The sequence below is a fragment of the Aegilops tauschii genome, chromosome 5 (assembly GCF_002575655.3).
Source record: "Aegilops tauschii subsp. strangulata cultivar AL8/78 chromosome 5, Aet v6.0, whole genome shotgun sequence".
NCBI classification, from domain to species: domain Eukaryota; kingdom Viridiplantae; phylum Streptophyta; class Magnoliopsida; order Poales; family Poaceae; genus Aegilops; species Aegilops tauschii.
The window spans coordinates 194,287,935-194,311,440 of record NC_053039.3 but is presented as its reverse complement, the minus strand read 5'-3'; positions in this window follow the sequence as shown (position 1 = coordinate 194,311,440).

Below are 23,506 nucleotides of genomic sequence, written 5' to 3'. Positions count from 1 at the left end.
GCGCCGTGGGCCCCAACAGCCTGCGGTCCTGCTTGACGCGTGGCGATTGATTGGACGTGGGCGTCTCCGCTTCCCCACGCTGCCTCGGCAACTGCCCGACTGACAAAAGACTGGCGCGGTCAACGCTTGCCTTCATTGCTTTCCTTCGTCTTGTTCCAGATCCCCTTTCGTGCTCCCGGCTTCCGAAATCTCCAGATCTGCTTCGATTCCCTTCCGAGACAGCGACCAATGGCACCCCGAAAGGTCAAGGTTGCTTCGCCGTCCGCCTGGTACGAGCCGGCTCTGGACGCGCCCAATGTCTCAAAGAAGAACCTCACCACCACGCGTCTGCTGACGGCGGGGGAGAACAACGAGAAGGGGAAGACCGAGCTCTGGGCAGGCTCCGTCGAGCCAAAGGCTTCGAGAAGTACCTTCTACCCCTTCTTCATGAGCAGCGTCGTTGCGGGGCTGGTTCCCTCCTTCTCCGACTTCTTCTACGCTGTCCTCGGCTATTACAGGCTGCAGGCCCTTCATCTTCATCCCAACTCCGTTCTTCTCCTGTCGATCTTCGCCTTCTACTGTGAGGCGTACGTCGGGGTGATGCCGTCCGTGGCTTTGCTGTGCCACTTCTTCTTCCTCCGGATCAATGACGGCCACACCTCGGGGTGCGCCAACTTCATCGTAGCCGGCAAGGCCAACGCGATCTCGAAGGCTGGAAAGAACGCCGAGGGCTTCGGGAGCAAATGGGTCATGCTGGATGCCAAGTGCGTCCACCCACGGTTGACGCTACCGATGGAGATGCCCCAGTCTGACGAAGGGTGGCTCTGCGCGAAGCTTAAAGACGACCGGGTGAAGCCAGTGCTGGAGTAGATGACCGCCGACCTGAAGCCAGGCAACGCGAAGGCGGTGAAGATGACAGGGGCCATGCTCCTGAGGGAATTCTTGATGTTGCGCATGGCTCCACTCCAGGCGCGCTCACGCCCCTTGTGGATGGTTGGGGGCGAAGGAGATAAGCTTCGCTTGAGTCCGGAGGCCTTGTCTGGAGAAGAGCAAGCTGTGGCTCTCCGCTTCTTGGTCGGAGACGACCAGGAGTATTCGCCGAGTGCCTTCATTACCTTGTTCCTTCGCAAGGACGGGGCGCAGGTCGCGGCCGCCATGCCCACCTTTGACGGGTGCGGGCTAGTGCCGCCGGCGCCCCCTGGGGTCCCGATGGCGACGACACCGGTGGTCGTGTCTTCTGGAGATTCCCGCGGGGAGGAGGAAGAGGAGCGCGACTCAGAGGCGACCCCCGAGGGGATGGGGAGACCTCCCCCATGCGCAAGGGCGACATCCTCCGCACCCTGCCTAACGACGATGACGAGGCTGATGTCCTCCTGGAGAGAGAAGAGCCGCCCGTGTCTGGGGGCTCCTCGAGGCCCAAGGCCAGCCCCCTGAGGAGGCCACCGGCCGAGGTTCCGACGAGGGCCAGGTCGACACTGATCTCCCGATACGACGCTCCTGCTCCGACACCGCTGGGAGCTGCTTCCGGCCCATCTGCTGCCCCCTCTTCCACTCCTGGAGCCTGCGCGCCTGCGCCTCAGGATGCGAGGCTCTCGGGCTACAAGCTTAAGAAGCGGAGGGACTACACCACGGCGGACCAGTAAGTGTTCTTGTCTTGCCTTGTTCTTGCTTCTGCTGCTTATCCTTGACGCTTCTCCGTTGTGCAATTAGGCCGACACCCGCGGCGAAGAAGAGGAAGGAGGAAGAGGTGGTGCTGCTCGGGATCAGATCGCCTACGGTGGCCGCACCCCTCTCCATGGGTGAGGGCAGCGACCGCGCTCGCGCTTCTCCGGCTCGATCATCCTCGCGAGGCTTGGGGGAGCATCCTCGGGAGGAGTCAGACCCCGTGGCCCCGCTGGCTCTGGAGGTGCCAACGCCCGGCTCAGTCACCGAGGTCCCCAAAGCTCAGGAGCTTCCTGCCTCCCAGGCCATGCTGACGATGTCGCCTCCTCCCCCTTTTGCCGCACTGCTATCTCCGGGTCCTTCCGCCTCCCCTGACGTCCTGGAATGCGCCGTTTCCGCGATGACCCTGCTGCGAGAAGATCTTCAGGGCGCCGACCCCCGCCTGGTAGCCGGGCGCCTGGAGCTGGTTTCTGGCTGGCTTCACTCAGACATGTCCGTTCGGGCGGCGCTGAGCCAGGCAGCAGCAACCTCCGAGAAGGACAGGCAGGCCGCCGCCCAGGCCGCAGCCGTTCTCGAGGTGGCGCTGAAGGACGTCGGGGCCGCCCAGGATCGCTGTCAGTCGCTGGAGGCCGAGCTGGAGACCATGTGCAGCGAGCATGCGGCTGAGGCTCGAGACCGCAAGGCGGAGGAGGAGAAGATGACGGCCCGAGAGGACGCCACCAGAGGTCGCGACGCCGAGCTAGAGCAGTTGGCGAAGGCGCAGGCCGCGGAGCGCAGCCGGCTGGAGAAGGTGGAGCAGAAGGTGGAGGCGGAGAAGGCCGAGCTGGAAGCCAAGGCGCAGGTCCTGGCCGAGGACCGCGCGACCTTCAAGCTCCTCGAGGAGAGGTCTCGCAAGGCGCTGTGGTCGCTCTACAAGAAGGGCTTGGAGGAGCCGCTGGCTACCAACAACGAGGGCCCCGCCCAGCTGCTTCCTTATCTGGTCGCGGCGCTTGAGGAAGTCGTGAGCGGCATCAGCCCCTTGGCAGAGGAAGAAACCCGCACCTTTCCTCAGCCACGTTGATGCGCGTCTTTAGCCACATCCATCTTCACGATCCCACCGCCCACCTTGACGAGCTGCTGGAGCCTGTGAACACCAGGCACTGCACAGCTGCTGCCAAGGCCATGAAGGGTCAGGTGGAGGCCGTGCTGAAGAGGTGTCGTGCCTTCGACCCCGCGCCCTCGACTGGCGGTGCTGCTGATCCTGCAACTACGGCGAGTGGTGTAGGTGAGACCAACGCCGCTAGAGAAGAAGCATCCCTTGCGGGCGACGGCGACGACGTCCGGGGATGACGAGATGACTTGCTGGCGGCTCCTTTCTTGTTTAGTTTCTGCAAAATGCACCATGACTCGTTGAGGCATTTAGACTTGCATTTGGTACCGGGAGAACAATATGTCTTGTAATATTTGCTTGAGATTTTGCGATTTCCTTCCCATTTGCTTTATGTTCTACGTCGGCAGGGCCCGACCCCGCGCATACCTCAGCCGCCGTTGGGTCGTCCGGATCACCAGGACGAGACCAAGGGGTGAGGGGCTACGTGGCCAGTTAGGCTCCTGGTCGCGATGCTTAGGAGTCCCCCTTGACGCTCAAACGACCTTCATACCTTTTCCTCGCCGAGGCTTGGCTTGGGAGTGGCACGCGACGACCAGGTCCGGGGGACCTGGCGGGGTGGCATACGCTTGGGCGTGACCTGACCGCAGCCCCCGTGCCCAGCCCCCTCGCGCGACTCTCCTGAGGGGAGGTGTTGCGATGAGGCCAGACACTGGGCTCAAGGGTTCCCTGAGGTTGATACGGCCATGGGGCCGCCCTCGGTTGTTTATCACCAGCGCGGAGCATAGTGCTTTCGCACTTGCACGAGCATAACCGCTCCTTGGTAGTGTCGACTGCCAGCACGGAGCATGGTGCTTCCACTGGTGCGTGGGTGAGGGCTCCCTCTGAGTGGAGCCCCCGGGGCGTGTACAGCCCCGCCTTGACACGTGGCTTGCACGGCAGGGCTAGACGAGGTGTGTCTGCACTCGTGAGACAGCGTGGGACTCACGAGGCCCTACCTCAAGGCGGGTTGCGCCTGGTCTTGGTTCTTGTTGGCTGCGGTGGTCTTGCGAGATGGTTAGGCAACCTGTGCCGAATGAATTTCCTGAGGTTATCGCACGAATGGCCAAGCACCAACAACCCCAGGAGGTGACGTGAACGGGACCGGCCTGCCAGACAGAGCTCAGCCGTTGGATTTATCGATGCTGCAGGGACGAACCCGAGGACAGACGCCGTGCCTAGCCTTCTTATGCGAAGGATCCTGAAGAAAGACGATCGGCGCGCGGCTCCCGTGGTGGGTGACAATCAAGCAGGTGATAACCATAGATGGATTATGCATGGAAAGCGAGGTAGCTTAGGTAAATGCAAGAACGATACATGCCACTGGGTCGGACCCGAGCGGCCTGGGGATGATGTAGCCCGAGGGGCGCCCCCAGCAGAGTAAGCTAAAGACATAAAAGGATGCACGCCGCAGGGACAGTCCCACGCGGCCTGGGAATGATACAGCCCGGGGGGCGCTCCCAGCTAAATAAACTTGGAAAATGTCTTATGTTTCCGTTGTCGAAGGGATGTTGGGGTAGCTGAAGGTGCGTGGCGAAGGGGTTGCTCCTCATGAGCCACCGAGGCCCTGAGCATCGGGAGACTCTAGGGGTCCAGGCGGTTCCTCGAGGACCTTCTCCATCTCCGCTAGGACTGCGTGATGCATGGCCTCCTCAGCCGCCAGGATGCTCTGCAAGCTACGCTGGAAGGCGGCTGCCATGCTCGGCAGGCCGAATGGCGTGCGAACATAGCTGTGAGGTGGGCCCTCACAATGTCCCACGCGCGAAGGCCAGAAGAGCTCCTGAGATGCGGCCCTGTTGAGCCTTGGGATGTCGATGCAGACGCGCAGCCCGCCATCCTCGTCTGGACGGGGAGCTGCGCCAGGTGGGCGGCAGTCGCCGCGCATGGCTCTTGCATCCTGCAGCTCCTGAGTGGCCTTGGCGATGAACTCCTGAGCGCCGGGCGCTCCTAGCCCGGTGTCCTCCTGAGGGAAACGTGCCACAAAGCACGCCTCCACGTGGTGCCCGAGCACCTCCCTCGTGATGTTGGCTAGGTCTCAGGCCCTCCAGAAGAGAGCCCCCGAGCCCTGCCCGAGGAGGGCGCCGGGCGCGCCTTCCTTTGCGAGGGAGGTAGGCGCCCCAGGCGCGGGTGCCGATACTGATGTGGCACCGCTAGAGGCGCCGCTCCCTTGAGGCCCTGTGTGGAGCAATTGCTTCTCTTTCTTGGGGATGGCCTTAGGAGGGTACTGCGCACCGTCGTTGTCGGGTTCTTTGATTGCTGCGGCGTGGAAGGCGCGCTCGAGGGAGCACACCGCATCTCTTTCTTCGTAGGGTACTGTGATGATCCCGCCGCTTCCTGGCATCTTGAGGACGTTGTAGTCGTGGTGGGTTACTACCACGAACTTGGCCAGGGACTGTTACCCAAGGATGGCATTGTACGGCAGACGGATGTGAGTGACGTGGAAGTCGATGAGCTCGGTGCGGTAGTTGTCGCGCTGTCCGAAGGTGATAGGGAGGCGGACCTACCCTATCGGGGTGGTGGAGCCGTCAGTTACTCCTGAGAAGGGCTTGGTGGGCTGAAGCTGATCATATGGCACTTGAAGGCTATCGAATGTCTCGACGGACAGGACGTTAAGCCCTGCACCGCCATCAATGAGGGTCTTGGTGACTTGTACGTTGCTGATGACGGATGAGCAGAGCATTGGGAGGGCGCCAGCAGTGGCCGCGCACTTGAGCTGGCCCGCCGAGCTGAAAGTGATGGCGCACTTGGACCACCTGAGCGAGCGTGTGGCCACAAGCTTGGGAAGGGCTGCGTTCACCTGGCGAGCAAACTACTTGAAGATGTGCTGAGAGGCTGGGGCCTGAGCTCCGCCCAAGATGCAGGCGATAGCACGCGGTTCCTGGAAGCCCCCAGCCCCCTCGTCCTGATGGTGGTCGTCGTTCCTTCTTGGTGGTGGCGGCAGCAGAGGAAGACCAGCGTTGCCCTGAGGGCGGTCCTCGCGAGGTGGATCCCTCCAGGCGCCCTCATGAGGCTAGTCCTCTCAGCGGTCATCGCGAGGCCGGTCGCGCCACTCCTGGCGGGGGCCACGATCGTCCCAGCATCCTCCTCCTCGTCCTCCTCCTCGACCGTAGCCCCGGTCGTTGCGCTCAGGGCGTCGGCCGAAGCATCCATGTCGCATGGCCCTGAGCTCTTGACAGTCTTTGGTGTTGCAGCTGTGTACGTTGTGGAAGGCGTAGAACGGTCGGCTGCCTTTGGACAACTCGGGATGATCCTGGCCGCGCTTCATATCCGGCTCCTCCGCGAGCACGGCTACTCCCTTGCGCTTCACGTCCTTGGCCTTGGGTTTGTTCTCCTCCGGGTCGGTAGCTAGGAGCTCGAGGAGGGAAAGGCGCCCCTCCTTAGCTCTTGCGCACTTGGTCGCCAGGTTGAACAGCTCCAAAGCCGTGCATAGCTCCTCGTGGATGGCGAGCTCCTCCTTCATCTTGACGCCGCGGACGCCATCAGAGAATGCCGAAATGATGGCCTCGTCTATCACCTTGGGGATCTTGACGTGAACGCTGTTGAAGCACTGGATGTACTTTTGCAGGGTCTCTCCTAGCTGCTGCTTGATGCGGCGTAGGTCACCCGCAGTCGGAGGGCGGTCACGAGTGCCCTGGAAGTTGGCGACGAAGCGGTCGCGCATCTCTCCCTAGGAGGAGATCGAGCCCGGGGGCAGGTTCAGGAGCCACGAGCGAGCACCATCCTTGAGAGCCATGGGGAACAAGTTCGCCATGACTTTCTCGTCGCCGTTGGCCGCCTCGATGCTCAGCTCGTAGAGCTGCAGGAACTCCGCGGGGTCGGGGGCGCCGTCGTAGTGAGGGGGCAGGTCCGGCTTGAACTTGCCCGGCCAGGCGACGCTACATAGCTCAGGAGTGAAGGCACGGCAGCCTGCCGTGGCCACCGAGGCCCTTTGCTGGCGCAGAGCCTGCCCTTGATGTCCGTGCACCGCCACTGCAGGCGGCGCACGGTCTTGTCGCGGTGGCGCTGGGAGCGCGGGAGCATTCTCTTGTGGCCGGGGATCTTCTTGGCAGCTTCCTTCTCGCACGGCGCCCGACGCGGTGGGTCGCACCCGGGGGCCACGTGCCTGGGCGCCAGAGCGTCGTCTTGGTGCAGAGGTGGTGGAGGCGCTCCGTGAGCCACGTCGCCTGCAGCTGGCGGAGGGCGAGGCAGCGAGAGGGATGGCGCGGGGGAGCTCCCGGCGACGCTGACGAGCTCGGCGATGCGGTCTAGCCAGTCCTCGTAGAGGTCGTCGACTAGGCAGTAGTGCAGGAGCACGCGTACCATGAGCAGCGCGGCCTGCACGTCCGTGGGAGCACACCGAGCGTGAGACGACGAGCCGGCCGGAGTCAGCGACGGGGTGGCAGTGCGGGCGTCCCGCCACACTGAGGGGTGCAGCGAGGATGCTTGCTGCTCGTTTCCCGCCGGGCCGGTGGCGGTGTTGGCGGCGGGCGACGGGGAACGACGGGGAGGCCCGCCAACAGGAGCTGTCTGAGCGACGCAGGCGGCGAGGGCGGCCCGGCGCTCAGCGCGGGCTCGACGAGCGTCCGCCATGGATGCGACGAAGCGATGGGACGCGGACCGGCAGAAGGAAAGCTTCGGCGCACCCCTACCTGGAGTGCAAAATGTCAGATTTCGCGTTCCGGCAAACCCTTGAGGTTCGAACACTGGGGTGCGCACGAAGATCTCCAAATGTCGGATTTCGGGTTCCGGCAAACCCTTGAGGCTCGAACACTAGGGTGTGCACGAAGATCTCTCTCCCTGGCTCGCTCTCGCAACGATCGCAAGGCCTAGCTCGACGAACCCAAAGAACGAGAGACACAAGAGTTTATACTGGTTCGGGCCACCGATGTGGTGTAATACCCTACTCCAGTGTGGTGTGGTGGATTGCCTCTTGGGGGAGGATGAATAGTTACAAGGGGAAGAAGAGCCTCCTGAGGAGAGGTGCTCTTGTGCTTGGTGAGCTTGTGTAGTGGGTATGGATGGAATGGCCCGATCCAAGATGAGATGAGATGAGATCAGATCAGATCAGATGCCTCCTACGGTGGTGGCTAGTCCTATTTATAGAGGCCCTGGTCCTCTTCCCAAATATTGAGCGGGAAGGGATCTCAAACGGCCAAATTCGAAGGGAGACAACTAGTACAAGTTATCCTGACTAAAGGTTGTCTTCGCCTGCCAAAGGCTCTGGTGGTGGCGCCGTCTTGGGCTCCACGGTGACCTCCGACCTGCCGTCCTGCTGGTCTTGGTCTCGTTAGACCGATATGGAAACCTTTGCCCGATGCCTCGGGACTCCTCGCCTGCGCTTGCCTCTTTAGCACCAAAGAGGAAACGAGGACTCTGCGCACGCTAGCGCCCGCCTGGCTACGGTCGTCATGGCTTGCGTCACAGGAACCTCGCGAGGTGCCCCTTGCCTTGATCTCTCCGCCCCTCACGAGCCAGCCTGGTGAGGCCGGCCCCGAGGAGGTCTTGTGTCGTCCGCCTCACGAGGCTTGGCCCCTCGCGAGGGTCTTGAGTGATTTCTGGTGAAGACGGGCTGTACAGGGCTGCTAGTGGAGCCATGCCATGGGCCGCAGGCAGGCAAGTCTGGGGACCCCCGTTCCCAGGACTCCGACGGAGAGGTGTTCTTGAGCTCGGTGAGCTTGTGTGATCGAGGGTGATCTGAATGATCTGTCCCCTTGCTAAGGTGGTGGCTAGTCCTATTTATAGCGGCCCGCGTCCTCTCCCCAAATGTTAGGCGGGAAGGGATCCCACAATGGCCAATTTGAAGGGGGACAGCTAGTACAAGCTATCCTGACAAAAGGTGGTCTTTTTCCTGCCAAAGGCTCTAGCGTGACGCCGTCGTGGGCTCCGCGATGACCTCCATCCTGCTGTCCTGCCGGTCTTGGTCTTGTTGCACCGATATGGAAACCTTTGCCTGGTGCCTCGGGACTCCTCGCCTGCGCTTGCCCCTTTAGCACCAAAGAGGCAACGGGTACTCTGCGCCCGCTGGCGCCCGCCTGGCCTTGGTCATCACGGCTCACATCATGGGAACCTCACGAGGGTCCCCTCGCCTTGATCTCTCCGCTCCTCGCGAGCCAGCCTAGTGAGGCCGCCCCTGAGGAGGTCTTGTGTCATCCGCCTTGCGAGGCTCGGCCCCTCGCGAGGGTCTTGAGTGTTTGCTGGTGAAGATGGGCCGTACCAGGCCGCTGGAGGACCCATGCCGTGGGCCGCAGGGAGGCAAGTCTGGGGACCCCCGTTCCCAGAACGCCGACAGGATGACCAAGGAAATATTGCCTCAACTTACGACTAGCCATGAACACTCCATAAACCATCTTCCGCCAATGTGGGTACCTCTTCTTAGATTCAATGAGCACCTCACTGACATAGTAAACGGGCCTCTAAACCGGATATTCCTTGCCTGATTCCTTTCTTTCCACAACAACTGCTACACTGACAGCTCTGCTGTTAGCAGCCACATATGAAAGCAAGGGCTCCTTATAAGTGGGAGCTGGAAGGATTGGCGGCTTAGCCAACTGCTTTTTCAGTGCCTCGAAAGCTTGATTAGCAGCATCGCTCCATACAAAGTGATCTGTTTTCTTCATCATCTGGTATAAAGGGATAGCCTTCTCTCCCAGGCGGCTTATAAACCGGCTCAAAGTCACAATATGACCTGCCAAACACTAAACGTCATTGATACATGCCGGCTTAGCCAAAGAAGTGATAGCCTTGATTTTCTCCGGGTTAGATTCAATGCCTCTCTCAGAAACCAAAAAGCCCAACAGCTTACCGGCTGGCGCAATGAAAACACACTTGGCCGGGTTAAGCATCATTTTGTACAGCCGGAGGTTGTCAAAGGTTTCCTTCAAATCATCTAACAAGGTTTCCTTCTTCCTGGACTTCACAACAAGATCATCTACATAAGCATGAACATTGCATCCAATGTGGTTGTGAAGGCAATTCTGAACACAGTGTTGATAAGTCGCCTGGGCACTCTTGAGCCCAAAGGGCATAGAGACATAGCAGAAGGCTCCAAACGAGTGATAAAGGCTGTCTTCTCCTGGTCCTTAACTACCATCTTGATCTGATGATAACCAGAATAAGCACATAGAAAACTCAAACACTTACAACCCGTCGTAGCATCAATGATCTGATCAATATGAGGGAGAGCAAAAGGATCAGACGGACAGGCCTTGTTAAGGTATGTGTAATCCACACACATATGCCAAGCGCCGTTCTTCTTAAGTACCAGCACCGGGTTAGCCAACCACGCATGATGGAAAACTTCAATAATAAACCCAGCCACCAAGAGACGGGCCACTTCTTCACCAATGGCCTTGCGCCTCTCTTCATTAAAACGACGAAGGAATTGCTTGACCGGTTTAAACTTTGGATCAACATTGAGAGTGTGCTCAGCGAGTTCCCTCGATACACCTGGCATGTCTGAAGGCGTCCATGCAAAGATGTCCCGGTTCTCACGGATGAACTCGATGAGCGTGCTTTTCTATTTTGGATCCATATTAGCACCGATACTGAACTATTTGGATGACTCGCCAGGAACAAAATCAACTAGCTTGGTGTCATCCACCAACTTAAACTTCAACAAAGAGTCATGCTCTGTCGTTGGCTTCTTCAAGGGGGTCATATCTGCCGGGTCAGCATTATCTTTGTAGAACTTCAACTCCTCTATTGCACAAACAGACTCAGCGTAAGCAGCGTCGCCCACTTCACACTCCAAAGCTATTTTCCTGTTGCCATGTACTATGATGGCACCCTTATGACCCGACATTTTAAGCTGTAGATAAACATAACAAGGCCATGCCATAAATTTAGCATAAGCTAGCCGTCCAAACAAGGAGTGATAAGGGCTCTTGATCTTGACCACCTCAAAGGTCAATGTTTCAGTTCTGTAATCATGCCCGTCGCCAAAAGCCACTTCCAAGGCTATCTTACCCACTGGATATGCCGACTTACCAGGCACCACCACATGAAAAACAGAAGAAGATGGCTTAAGATCTTTGTCAGTTAAATTCATACGATGAAAAGTATCATAGTAAAGGATATTGATGTTGCTGCCTCCATCCATAAGCACTTTTGTAAACTTGTATCCTCCAACCTAAGGGGCAACCACCAAGGAAAAGTGACCCGGATTGTCAACTCGGGGCGGGTGATCCTCACGGCTCCATACGATAGGCTGCTCAGACCATCGCAAGTATCAAGGGACTACAGGCTCAACCGCATTCACTGCCCGCTTGTGAATCTTCTGATCTCGTTTGCATAAGCTCATGGTAAACACATGATATTGACCACTATTTAGCTGCTTCGGATTACTCTGATAACCGGACTGCTGGTGCTGATTCCCTTGACTAGATTGTTGATTAAAATCACCTTGATTGCCTTGGCCCTGAAAACCGAAGCTTGAGCCGCCACCTCCAAAGCCACGTCCATGAGAGCCGGAGCCTGACCCGCCATACGGGCCATGATTGTTCTGGAAAAAGCCAGAATTTCTATACTCCCTCGTGATGAAGCAATCCTTCCATAGATGACTCGCTGGCTTCTCTTGTGTACCGTGCTTTGGGCAAGGCTGATTCATAATCGCCTCAAGGTTGAACTTTGGCCCGCCAAACAGGGGTGTTGACGATTTCCCCTTACGATGCTGATTATTACTCTGCGTGTTAGTATTGGCCACAAAGTCTGAACCGCCGTCCATATGCTTGTGCTTACCATTATTACCTTGACCCGCCATATTATGTTGCTGTCCCTTTGCATTGCCACTCTTCTTCCCCTTGCCAGCCTTCTCCTCATCAGCATGAGGGTCCTTAGTACTATCAGATTCGGCGTATTTGACGAGAGCCGCCATGAGCTCTCCCATATCATTGCAGTGGCGCTTAAGCCGCCCAGCTTCTGCTTAAGGGGAAGGAAATGGAAATTCTTTTCCAATATCAGGAGGACTGAACCGACATTGATACTGTCCGATGAATGGATAACGGCCGAGATTTGGCGCTCCCAATTGGTTGTTGATTCGCCCTTACCCTGGATACAAGAGTCTAAATCAAGAATCGACATAGGCTGCTTGCACGTGTATTTGAAATTCTGGATAAAATGCGTTTTCAATTAGGGGGCAATCCTTTCAGCCAAGTGTGTGCCGGCCCATCCAACATCATGGTGAAATATTTAGCACACGCAACATCACTAGCATCCAACATCTCCATGGCCATCTCATAGCTCTCAATCCAGGCCTCTGGGGGCTGATCCTCGTGTAATTAGGCACCTTGCGGGGGCCCTTAAAATCCTTGGGCAAGCCCTCATTATGTAAAGCCAGCACTAAGCACGGCACACCAAGGGTTCTAGAGGTTATTCCCGCCTCCACAGACACCAATGGGTAAACCGGAGATTGTTGATGAGCTGCCAACTGAGCCGCCAACTCAGCCTCCCGACGTGCCCTGCCCTGATCCACCAAAGCCTGAGCATTGTTATCAGCACGCGGCGGGCCATGCCTACGAGGCTGGTTATGGTGCCACTCACTGCTTGAAACCGCTGGCGAGTCAATATGCCTGCTATAACTCTGGCTTGGACGAGAGGTTGAATGAATCCGATCACGACTGTATGAGTAAGCCGCCTATTGAGACACCGCTGTCTGAAGAAGCTCCCCGGCCCTCCGTATCTCCATCATGGCTGGAGACTCGCCTTCAACAGGGAGAGCCGCCAATCGCATGGCTGCAGTGATCATATTGTCTAGAGGGTTAGAATAATGACCTGGCGGTGTCGAAGCGTGCTGAGGCGGGGTCAAATTCAAACGAGGCGGGTCTGCCACACGCGGTTGAACCGTCGCCCCGGTCACGGGCGCCTCGACAACCCGGTTTACCACGAGCGGGTCACTGGTTCTTGCCCCAGGGGTGTTGAAAAGGTTCCTAGCCTCAAACTCTGTGGGTAGACGTGTCTGGTGCCTCCTCCTCATGACGGCGTTTGAAGCGTTCTGGTCCAAGGTAAGCCGGAACGACTCTGCCTGAATCTGTTGGGTTGCCGCATCCAAAGCGGCTTGTTCTGTTGCCATCCTAGCATTCTCAGCATTAAACTCCTCCTTGGCTTGAGCTATCTCATCTCGCAGTTTCGTAACATCTACCTTATGTTGTGCCTGATTTTCTGGTGTCACCTCTACAGCCAATAAGGTCGCCAAAGCCTCCAAAAGCTCGGATAACACTTGAGCCAGCGGGCGCGCAGAGCCGCTTGCCCCGACCGTCACCGCAGTCATTGAATTGGAGGTCATAGCCGCAGCATTCGTTGAATTGAGCACCGGTTGCATGCCGACCATGAAGACCACAACCCTGTTCGGCGGCTCATAGGGGTCCGGAATACTGTCGCCATTGGAACAGCCCCCAAGCCCACCATCTTGCAATTGATACATGGAATAGGTCTCGCCGGTTGAGGACTCATCACCAGAATAGATGGTCGTCTCTCCACCGGACACAGATCCTTCCTCAAGATCCACTCCGTGAGCAAAACCCTCAAAAGTGTGCTTCACGGCGGCTTGAACCTTGGCAGGTCATGCATGCTAAGCCGTCTCGACGAAGTCGGTGCAGGTGTCCGGCTCAGGCTCCGACTCACCTATTTAGTCGATGAAGATGTGGATTCCGCCGAAGGGGACCCGGTACCCGTACTCGATTGAGCCGGCCTCGGGTCCCCTGCCAGCGTCGTCGATGTAGAGCTTGCCGCGGCGGCTTTTTGTCATCCGGCCGACGGCGTATCCCTTGATCCCTGCGAAGTTGCCTTTCAAGAACTCGAAACCACCGTGCGCTGGCCCCATGGTGGGCGCCAACTGTCGTGGACTTAACACGGCAGATGCCCTAGCAAAAGGACTTAGGTGTGGAGCCATCGCAGCTAGGTTAGCTTGAAAGGGTTAAACAGACAAAGGACACATAGAGTTTACCCAGGTTCGGCCCCTCTCAACGAGGTAAAAGCCTACTCCTGCTTTAGGTTGTATTGCTTGGGTTTCGATTACCAGGGAGCGAATACACTTGACCTAGTTCTCGATGAGTTGTTTCTTGAGTTAACCCGCCGCCAGGTCACCCCTTTATATATAGGTTGATGCCCAGTGGTTTACAAAGTCTGGCCGGCTCACACAAACGTGACCGGCTCGGTTTCTACTAAGCTTGCCTTACAATACAAGTTAAACATATGGCGGCTCATCTCTTTGGGCCTTAATTCGCCCCTGGGTCTTGGGCCTTCAATAAGCCTGCTTTATGAACTGCCATCTTCATGTCTTCTTGGGCCTCATCAGGCTTCTTCATCTTTAAGCCGCCAACGGCGTGACCCGGCCCCTCCTAGGCGGGTCATATCCTGATGAGGACATCAATACCATGGTTACACCCACAACCCCTGCTACTATACATACTGGACCGATTACTAGAGCTCGCGCACGCCAATTAAATTACCAGGTACTTTCATTTCTTGGTAATGATTCTAATGTTCATGAGAATATGATGCTGCCTAAATTGGATACATTTGTTTTGCTTACAAGTGAAGGGCCTAGCTTGGAGAAGGATGAACATTGGAGCAAGAACAAGCATGGAGTTGATGGCATGCGCAAGGGAGACAAGAACAGAGTTTCAAGTGATGATTTCAGGACTTCGAAGCCACCATAATGAGTGCATGAAGCCTTGGACGAAATATACAAGATGCCACTTCATAATTTTCGTCCAGAGGCTATTCTAGGTGCTGCGTCACCTTATTTTGGGCCAGGCCCATGTAATTTCGAAATACTTCAATATAGGCTGTTTTTAGAGTCCGTATGTGTGAGGAAACAAGAGTTAGGGTGGGTTTCGGACCCCTCCTCCAAGGGCCACGAAATTCCCCCCCTCTTCCTCCATATATACAGCCCCTAGGGCATCGTTTAGACTTTGGGTTTTGTTTAGATTAAAAGTTCGCCATAGCCGCAACTTCGCGTACTTCGTTTGTATTCAACGACCAGACAAAGGCGTCACATAACCCCATCTTGATCAATAAAGCTTTCTTCTTATATTCGCAATATCCAGATTGCAATCTTAGTTTCTTGCTTGTTCTTCGTTTGCCTGCAGGAAACAGACCTTCGTGGTCAGGTTGATCGTGCTCCGGCGTGGTCAATAACCTCTCGGAGTTGGTTTAGCGATTGCTAAGGCGCGACGTCCTCGCACGTTCGTAGTCGGATCGTCAAAGTCGACTTCCTCCAAAACGATAGCCACCATCTCATCGAAAGACGGGACACCTTTACCTTTATCATATCCCCAACAACTAGTATGTCACAATTTACCTGTTTTTCATATGTTGTTCTTGTCCTTACTAACTATTATGTTTCTCTCATCGTAGATATGGCGGCTTCTCAACCCAACAAACAAACAATGAAGGGGGTGGAGGACAAGGATGGGGAAGGTGAGATGCCGGGGTGGTGGGAGAAGGCTGCGAGGAAGCTGAGCGAGGAGGATGCAGTCGCACTAGAGAAGAAGAAGCAAGGTGAGTTCGAAGAGAGGCTGAAGGAAAAATAAAGAATGGTATTTATGGAGATCGCGATGAGGGACAAGGTGAAGAAGCAAGCGGAGAAGAATGTTGTGCAACGGCAAAAGGATTTTGAAGAGAGATGTACGGAACTTTGGGCTTTCGAGGATGCAAAGAAAGAGAGGGAGAATAAGATATTCATAGAGAGGATGGTTCATGAGGCTCATCGCATAAGAAAAAGGGAGGAGTAAGAAGAAGAAGAGAGAAATAACAAGATGTGAAAGGGGCCTTGCTCAACATAATAGAGTAATGTTGTGACCTATGCCATGAACTCTTCTATATGCCTTGTATTTCGAACCTTGTCATCATCTAGACTATGATGTTTGAACTAAGCCATGTGCTCCTCAAGATATTGTGCACTCCTCTATTTGTATTTCTACATGCTGTTATGTACTATGCTCCTAAAACAATGTCATGGTGTGTATCTAATTTGATATGTGTTGTCTAATTTCATATGTGCTTTGTAGAATATTCCCAAAAATATGTTGTTTTGAATAGGTTTGATAAAATACACAGTGTAGCGCCTTAGGCTCAGGCGCCACACTACACAGTGCCGTGCCTAAGTCTAAGGCACTGCACATATTAAACTGGCAAAATTGGAGCTGTCTAGAGAGTCCAGAGAGCAAACTAGGCTCTCTGAGGGCCCAGAAATGGCTAAGTTAATGTGCAGTGCCTTAGGCTCAGGCGCCACACTACACAGTGCAGCGCCTAACTCTAAGGCGCTGCAATTATTAAAGTGGCCAAACTGGAGCTGTCCAGAGAGTCCAGAGAGCAAACTGGGCGATGGCGGCAGAGTCGCGGCCCCTCTGCCAAAATTAAGGCAGAGGGAGGGGCTCCACTTGATCCTGTGGGCTTCGGCAGGGGATCTAGGAGAGGTGTGGAGGAGGGGTGGATGATTGGGAGATCTAGGGGTGGCTCTTCTACTGGGGCTAAACTAGAGCAGAGACGGAGGCCATGGCGGCTGGAGATGGGGCAGAGGGGCTCTGGCACTCCTCTAAGGGAACCAATCGAGAGAGGGGAGGGTGAGGAGTCTGGTGTGAGGATTTGGAGAGTTCGGGGATGCTTATTTATAGTAGGAGATGGGGCGACGTGTTTGGCCGACAACCGTCGTCAGCGTCCGGTGCTGCAGGAGGTAGGCCGGCGCAGGCTGCCCTCATCGGCGAGCAGTAGGGGAGGTAGGCCGGTGTAGCGGCAAGGCCACACAGGAGGGGCGTCATGCCGAAGCCACGAACAAAAAAAGTGACGACTATGTTTTCCGGCGATGATGGCACCATAGGGGGGCTCGGGCCCGTGCAGCACGCAGGGACATGCCAGGGCGAGCGGGCGAGGAGCCGGCTGTGGACAGCGGCAGACGACAAACGAGGCATTGTCCGTGCCTAGAGCACACTAGGCACCAGCCATAACCCTGGTCATCATGGCCTCTAGAAGCTCGGGGCGATTTGGCCAGGTAAACCATGTCCAGAAGATGTGCCTAAGTGTGGTTAGTATGCCTAAGTGGTTTAGGGGCTTAGTTTAATTTGAGATCAAGTGGAGCATCCAATCTTCATTTCTGTCAGAAGATGTTTGATTATGGCCATCTGAATTTGGCAGAGCCAACCATGCTGATCTTTGGTGGAGTGGAGTGTGGTATGATGATGACTATGTATGCACAGTTTGGTGCAAACTGGCTGGGTCTACCTGGCACTTTCTGTACAAACTAGAGATCTGTTCAAAAACTTGGTGATCTTGTTGTGGTCAAATGGTGTCGGGGTACGACGATCTATGGGATTGGTGAGGATCCCTTTGTAGTTTGGTTTGGGATATCGATGAGCATGGAGAGCAAATCCAAGAGTACATGCGCGAGGTTTTCTATGGTTTAGGCCACCCTAGCGGCGTAAAACCCTACTCCTGTCTGTTGGGTGGACTTACTTGGGGCTCAATTTACAAGCACAGGTTGCTGGAAATGTGCGAGCAAGGTACATCTACTCTGTAAGAGTGAGTAAGGTGTCGACCCGTGCCAAGGTAGCCATGGGCCTCCTTTTAAAGACGGAAAGGGGTCACTACAATGCCAACATCGTCATTACATGTATGTTAGTGGTATTGATGCTATCCAACCTAATCCCACCGGCCTGGGAGAAGGGCGTTTAATGCGCTGTGAACTGATAGCAATCCTTTCGCAAATGGCGTCTCTCCTTCTGTGTCATCGACGTGGATGAGCCTATCTCCTCGACACGTCCACTAAACAGGTGTCAATAAATTGGATTTGCATGCGACGTGCTGACATGCATCCTGATGATGCTCACCAAGTCGCTCGCCGACTCCACACCTAATCTTGACAAGCCATCTTCTAGTCGATGAGGTAGAGTGGTCGAGAAGCGACAAAGGGGAAGCTTTCCGGCAAGGAGCTTGTCGGGTCTTGGGTTGCCGGTGCGAGGCTTGCCAGCAACTGAAATCATGATCTTCAGTACTAACTAAGTACTTCTAAGTCACCTGCCTGGACGTCTTCTCCATGCTATCGGTGCCCAAATGTTGAGGATTGGGTCGAGTTATCCTCCGACAAGGCCTTGCCGATCGTAGGGCTGCAACTGCCTGTGCAAGAGTCTGGGGGTACTAACAGACCCCTAATTTAATGCACCGACAGGAGCCCCCGGGCCTGGGCCATACACGCATGCGAGGCATCGTTGGGCTAGGCCCAAATAGTGCACATGCATGCGTGGTAGAGAATAACTATCATAATCTTCTCTTTTACCATGCCCCCCATGATGCACACTAAATGCAATGTGGGAGAGGTGGAACAAAGCGGCTGCTAGGGGTAGTGCGCGTGAAAAGCGCATCCATGTAGGACGGTAAAGAACCAGCCCATCGCGTTCCCCATAAAAAGGAAACCATGAGAGGCGCTTCTCATTTACCCCCTTTCGCCTCCAATCTAGCAGCCGCCCCCTTCGTCTTCTTCCTTGCACAAGAACATAGCACCCCGCTCCTTCCGCCACTGCTCCACCAGCCATTCCTCAATCCCCCGCTGTCGGTGTCAAAACTGGCCAATCTCGGGTAGGGGGTCCCGAACTGTGCGTCTGAGGATCAAAGGTAATAGGAGACAAAGGGGACATGATGTTTACCCAGGTTCGGGCCCTCTTAATGTAGTTAATACCCTACTTCCTGCTTGATTGACTTTGATGAGTATAGGGGTTACAAGAGTTGATCTACCTCGAGATCGTAATGGCTAAACCCTAGATGTCTAGGCTATGTAAATTCTGATAGCCTCTACAGACTAGACCCTCCGGTTTATATAGACACCGGAAGGGCCTAGGGTTGTACAGAGTCAGTTTACAAAGAAAGGAAATCATACATCCGGATGCCAAACGTGCCATCCACGCAAAGGAGAGTCCCGTCCGGAAACGGGGGAAGGCCTTCTATCTTGTATCTTCATGGTCCATCAGTCCGGCCCATGTTACACAACTCGGACACCCGAGGACCCCGTAATCCAGGACTCCCTCAGTAGCCCCTGAACCAGTCTTTCGATGACGATGTGTTCGGTACGCAGAATGTCTTCGGCATTGCAAGGCGGGTTCCTTCTCCGAATACTCCAAAATAGTCTTCTGAATAAGAGAAGTGTATCCGGCTCTATACAACAGTCACAACCCTCAACCGCAAGGGCACAATACTTAATCAAAATAAGGTTTGTCTACTGACAACTTTTTGGCGAAACGTTACGTCTGGCCTCTTTATCATTTCGAACCATTTTTTGGCCTCCTGTTTCGCGTTTCGAGGTACGGCCTCCATTGACACGTCTTGTCAAAACAGATATCGTTTCCACTTATTGTGGGATTCCCAGCAATACGGGTATGGGTAATCCAACCGTGCCATTTGCACGACCCCTTGGGAACAGGCGAGTATTAAGGCTTGAGGGGGGGCGTTTGATATTCACTGCCTATATAAACGGATAAATATCCATCTTTTTACCCCACGCCTTCTTCCTTCCTCTACCTCCCCATCCTTTGAGCTCCAGCGCCCAAGCTTCATTCTTTCCCACCGCCACCAACCTCTCCAGCCATGTCCGGATCTGGCTCATAGGGCAAGTGGGTGGCCTCCTCCATCACAGAGAAGGACGTCAAGGAGCTCCGGGAGGCAGGGTACCTGACCGCGGAAGTTGCACACAGGCTCCCTGCCAAGAAGCAAGTATCCCCACTCCGGAGCCCCGCGAAAGAGTGGTGTTTATCCCCCACTTCCTCTGCGGACTAGGGTTTCCCCTCCACCCCTTTGTCTGCGGCCTCATGTTCTATTACAGGTTGGATTTTCACGATCTAATGCCAAATTCCTTCCTCCACATCTCGGCGCTCATCGTCGTGTGCGAGGCGCTCCTCTGCATCCCTCCACACTTCGGCCTATGGCTCAAGGTCTTCAACGTGAAGCCGAAGGTGGTCGACATGCAGCATGCGGACTGCGGTGGCGCCATGGTGAGCAAGCTCCCAACACTACCTGGCCCAAAGGGGCTTTCGTGGAGACCGTCAAAGTATGGCAGCAAGAGTGGTTCTACATCACCGAACCACGTGGTGCCACATGGGCGACCACCCCTGCATTTAGATCCGGACCTCCAATGCGGCTTGCATCATAGACCAACAAGCGTCTGGACTGGGGGTCGACTGTTGTGGAATTGTCACGGCAGATGTCCTAGCAGAAGGACTTAGTCGTGGAGCCATCGCATCTAGGTTAACTTAAAGGGGTTAAACGGGACAAAGGACACAGGGGTTTATACTAGTTCGGCCCCTTGTTGTGAAGGTAAAGGCCTAATCCAGTTTGAGGTGGTATTGCTTGGGTTTCGATTACCAGCGAGCGAATACGCTTGACCTAGTTCTCTATGTGTTCTTTCTTGTCCCTAAACCGCCGCCGGGTCGTCCCTTTATATACACAGGTTGACGCCCAGCGGCTCATGGAGTCCCGGCCGGCTTATACAATGTGTCCGGCTCGGTGACTAACTACTCAAGCCTTACAATACAAGTCACACATATATGGCGGCTTACACCTACGGGTCGTAAGCCGCCATTGGCCTCCAGCCCTTCAGTAAGCCTGCTTTATGGACCACCGTCTTCAACATCTTCACGGGCTTTTGTTAATGATGAATCACCAGTGGTATGACCCAGCCCCACCTGGGTGGGTCATACCCAATAACTATATCCCCAACATTAGCCCCAGGTTGATTTGAATTCATTCATGTCAATCTTCAACACCTAGGAAAATCCTTCTTCATTTATTCGTGCGAGACCCTGTAACCTGCCGTGACGTCATGTTCTAAGATCGTGGTAACCCGCCGTGATGTCACCTGTCTTTAATGTTACATAAATCCAAAATCGTAATATATCTCCTCTTTTAATGAACCTTCGAAAATCGAGGCATCCGCGCCGTCACATATCCATTTTTTGGCCTCCTCGATTCCCGCGCATGCCACTTATACTTTCGACGTTATAAATAGGGCCAGGGGTCCCTTTCACTTACCCCCCTTGCCTCTTCGTCTCTGTCTTCATCCTCGCGTTGCTCCAGCGCCTGAGCTCCGCCGCCGTCGTCGACCTCAGCTACTGCCTCGACAACACCCGCTGCATCAACCTGATTTGTCCAGAGTTCGGTCCCGTGCCTCCGCCGCTCAATAGCTCTGGTGAGTTTTCCTACTTCCCTTTCCTCTAGATCCCATTAGGGTTTCCTTCGAGTTCGTCAGAGTTCATCCTTGTTCCTTGCTGTAGCTTGTAACTTTTTAATCCGAACTTGGTACCTCTCCTGTGCGGTGGTAGCTATAATATTCATTTTTGCTACCAGGGCATCTCCTTTTGCATAAAAAATCCGATCTGGACATATGAACCGCTCACGCACCATAATTTAGGTCTGGATATTTTTTCATTATCTGTAGTGCCGTAGATCCAAAGTCATAGCATCAATCTGTGAAACATGTTTTTTATCACTTCGCAATTTTTCCTTTCTCAGATCTTTAACTCAATATTTGTACGGGCGGCTTAACTTTAGAAAGCATAACCCGCCAGGTATCATTAGTCCCCTCTTAAGCCGCCAATAGCTTATCTTTATAATTTCAATGCCATCTTTCGGTTTACCACTTATGCATGCTTCATTATTATTCACCTTGTAACTCAACAACCAGCTTAACCATAGAATCTTGAACCGGCACAATCTTTCTTTCAGCTCGTCGATAATGGCTAAGACATATTCTGCTTGTAACTGGGTCCAATCCCGGGTTACTGAGGAAGAACTGAACAACTACGTTGCAACTAGCGCTTTAGCAAAAAAAGAGGTCATTCACTGGAGGGTCCCTGGTGAAGAATTTCCTCCTAAACCCAAGGACGGAGAAGTAATCGTTTTTGCTGATCACCTGAGTCGGGGGTTTAGGCCACCCGACTCAAAATTCTTTCGTGATGTTCTTCATTTTCTCCAACTTCACCCTCAGGATATCGGACCCAACTCCGTGTCGAACATTTGCAATTTTCAAGTCTTTTGTGAAGCTTATCTTCAGGAGGAGTCCACAGTTGACTCATTCAGAGAGTTGTACTATTTAAACCGCCAGACTGAGTTTGTTGATGGGCCCAACACTGAACTCGGCGGGGGTGTCAATTCAAAAGAGGAAAGGCGTAAGCTTTCCCTATGCTAAGCTGCCAAGTCATCCCAAAGACTGGAACCAGACTTGGTTCTACTGCCAAGACACAACTCCAGCCGACGAAAATCGCTTACCGGGTTATCGCGATCACCGGCTTAGCAACACGCATCCACTCCCGTCACTGCTCAATGCAGAGAATCGGGCTAAATATGCACCAGCATTCTCAAAGCTGAGAGCCCTTATGGCCAATTGTTTAACCGGTGTCGACCTTGTCTAGTGCTGGGTGTCCTGAAGTATCTTGCCATTAAGCCGTCGCCCGGCTTAATGTGTGAATGTACTAGCAATGTGAAAGATCCTCAGTGCCACTCTGACATCCGACTGTCCTATGCGGAAATCAATGAAGCCACCAAGAAAGTGCAGAACAAACCTTTAAAAGAATGCACCAAAACCGGACTTAGTCCTTTTAGCACCTTCAACAAGCCGCCAGCCGTAAGTTTGCACACCTTCTGCACCATCAGTATTTTCAATAATTATGCCCACTCATAATCTTTTTGACTTTAACAGGCTGATTCTCCATTTTGGAAGAAGAAACCGCAAGATAAGTCGGCCAAACCGGCTCGTACCAAAACCAAGGTCACCAAGAAACCTGCCAAGAAGAAGACCATCGAACCCGTCGGTGTAAACATTGATGATGACGATAGTGATCATGAGTCAGACGTAGAACTTGACTCTCTTGGCTCGTTTTTTATACACCTCATTGACAATAATTCTTATCAGGACGACGCAGAGGCCAGCCGTGCCGGTGATGCAGAGGTAATTATTCTTTCCTCCGGCTCAGAACCTCTGCCAACACAGAAAAGCTGACAAGCAAGCCGAAAAGTAAGCTTTTCTCACCCACTAGCTCACTTGGATCCCAACTTTCTTTTGAAGAAATAGCAACATGAAGCTCGCCGCACCACCCCGCATAATGGCGGCGTGATTACTTCCTCCGGCTTAACGAACACACCGATTCGCAAACGCCGCCCAGAGGTCTTACATATTTCTGATATACTTTATCCCAAGGCGGGTTATTTCCGCCATCCTCATAACTCGTCTGATTCAAACTATCAGGGGACTTCTCATTCCTCTTCTGGCGAGTCAACTTCTCAATTCCCCGCTTTCAAGACTGTACCTGGGTAAGAATATGCTCAATTATTTAGACCTTATACCTGATCATTGTACTGACCTCTTTACACTTCTTATTTTCAGGGGTGAGGCCAAACCCAGCAAGACGGCCAAGCTGAATAAGCCGATCGACGACGCCAACCCGTCTGAACCAGAAAAACAACAATCAGAACCTTCTAACCTGATTGCTCAGGCCACCCTTGACGATCCACCACCATAAGACCATGGAGTCTCCACATATGATAAGGATGTTGAACCGGCTATCTCTAAACAACCAAGCCCAATCAAGCCCGCTGAGGAAAAGACTGATGATATTGTTGTCACTGGTTTTGGATTCACCACCCCGGGTCAACCTACTTTCTAATCCAAGCACAGTGCTAAAGAAGAAATTTCTGCTGAAGATAAAGACAAATGGAAAGTAGACTTGGAGAGCTACACCCATTTCAGTGCCCAAGACATCCACTCTGGTTACTTGAACCGTCTGT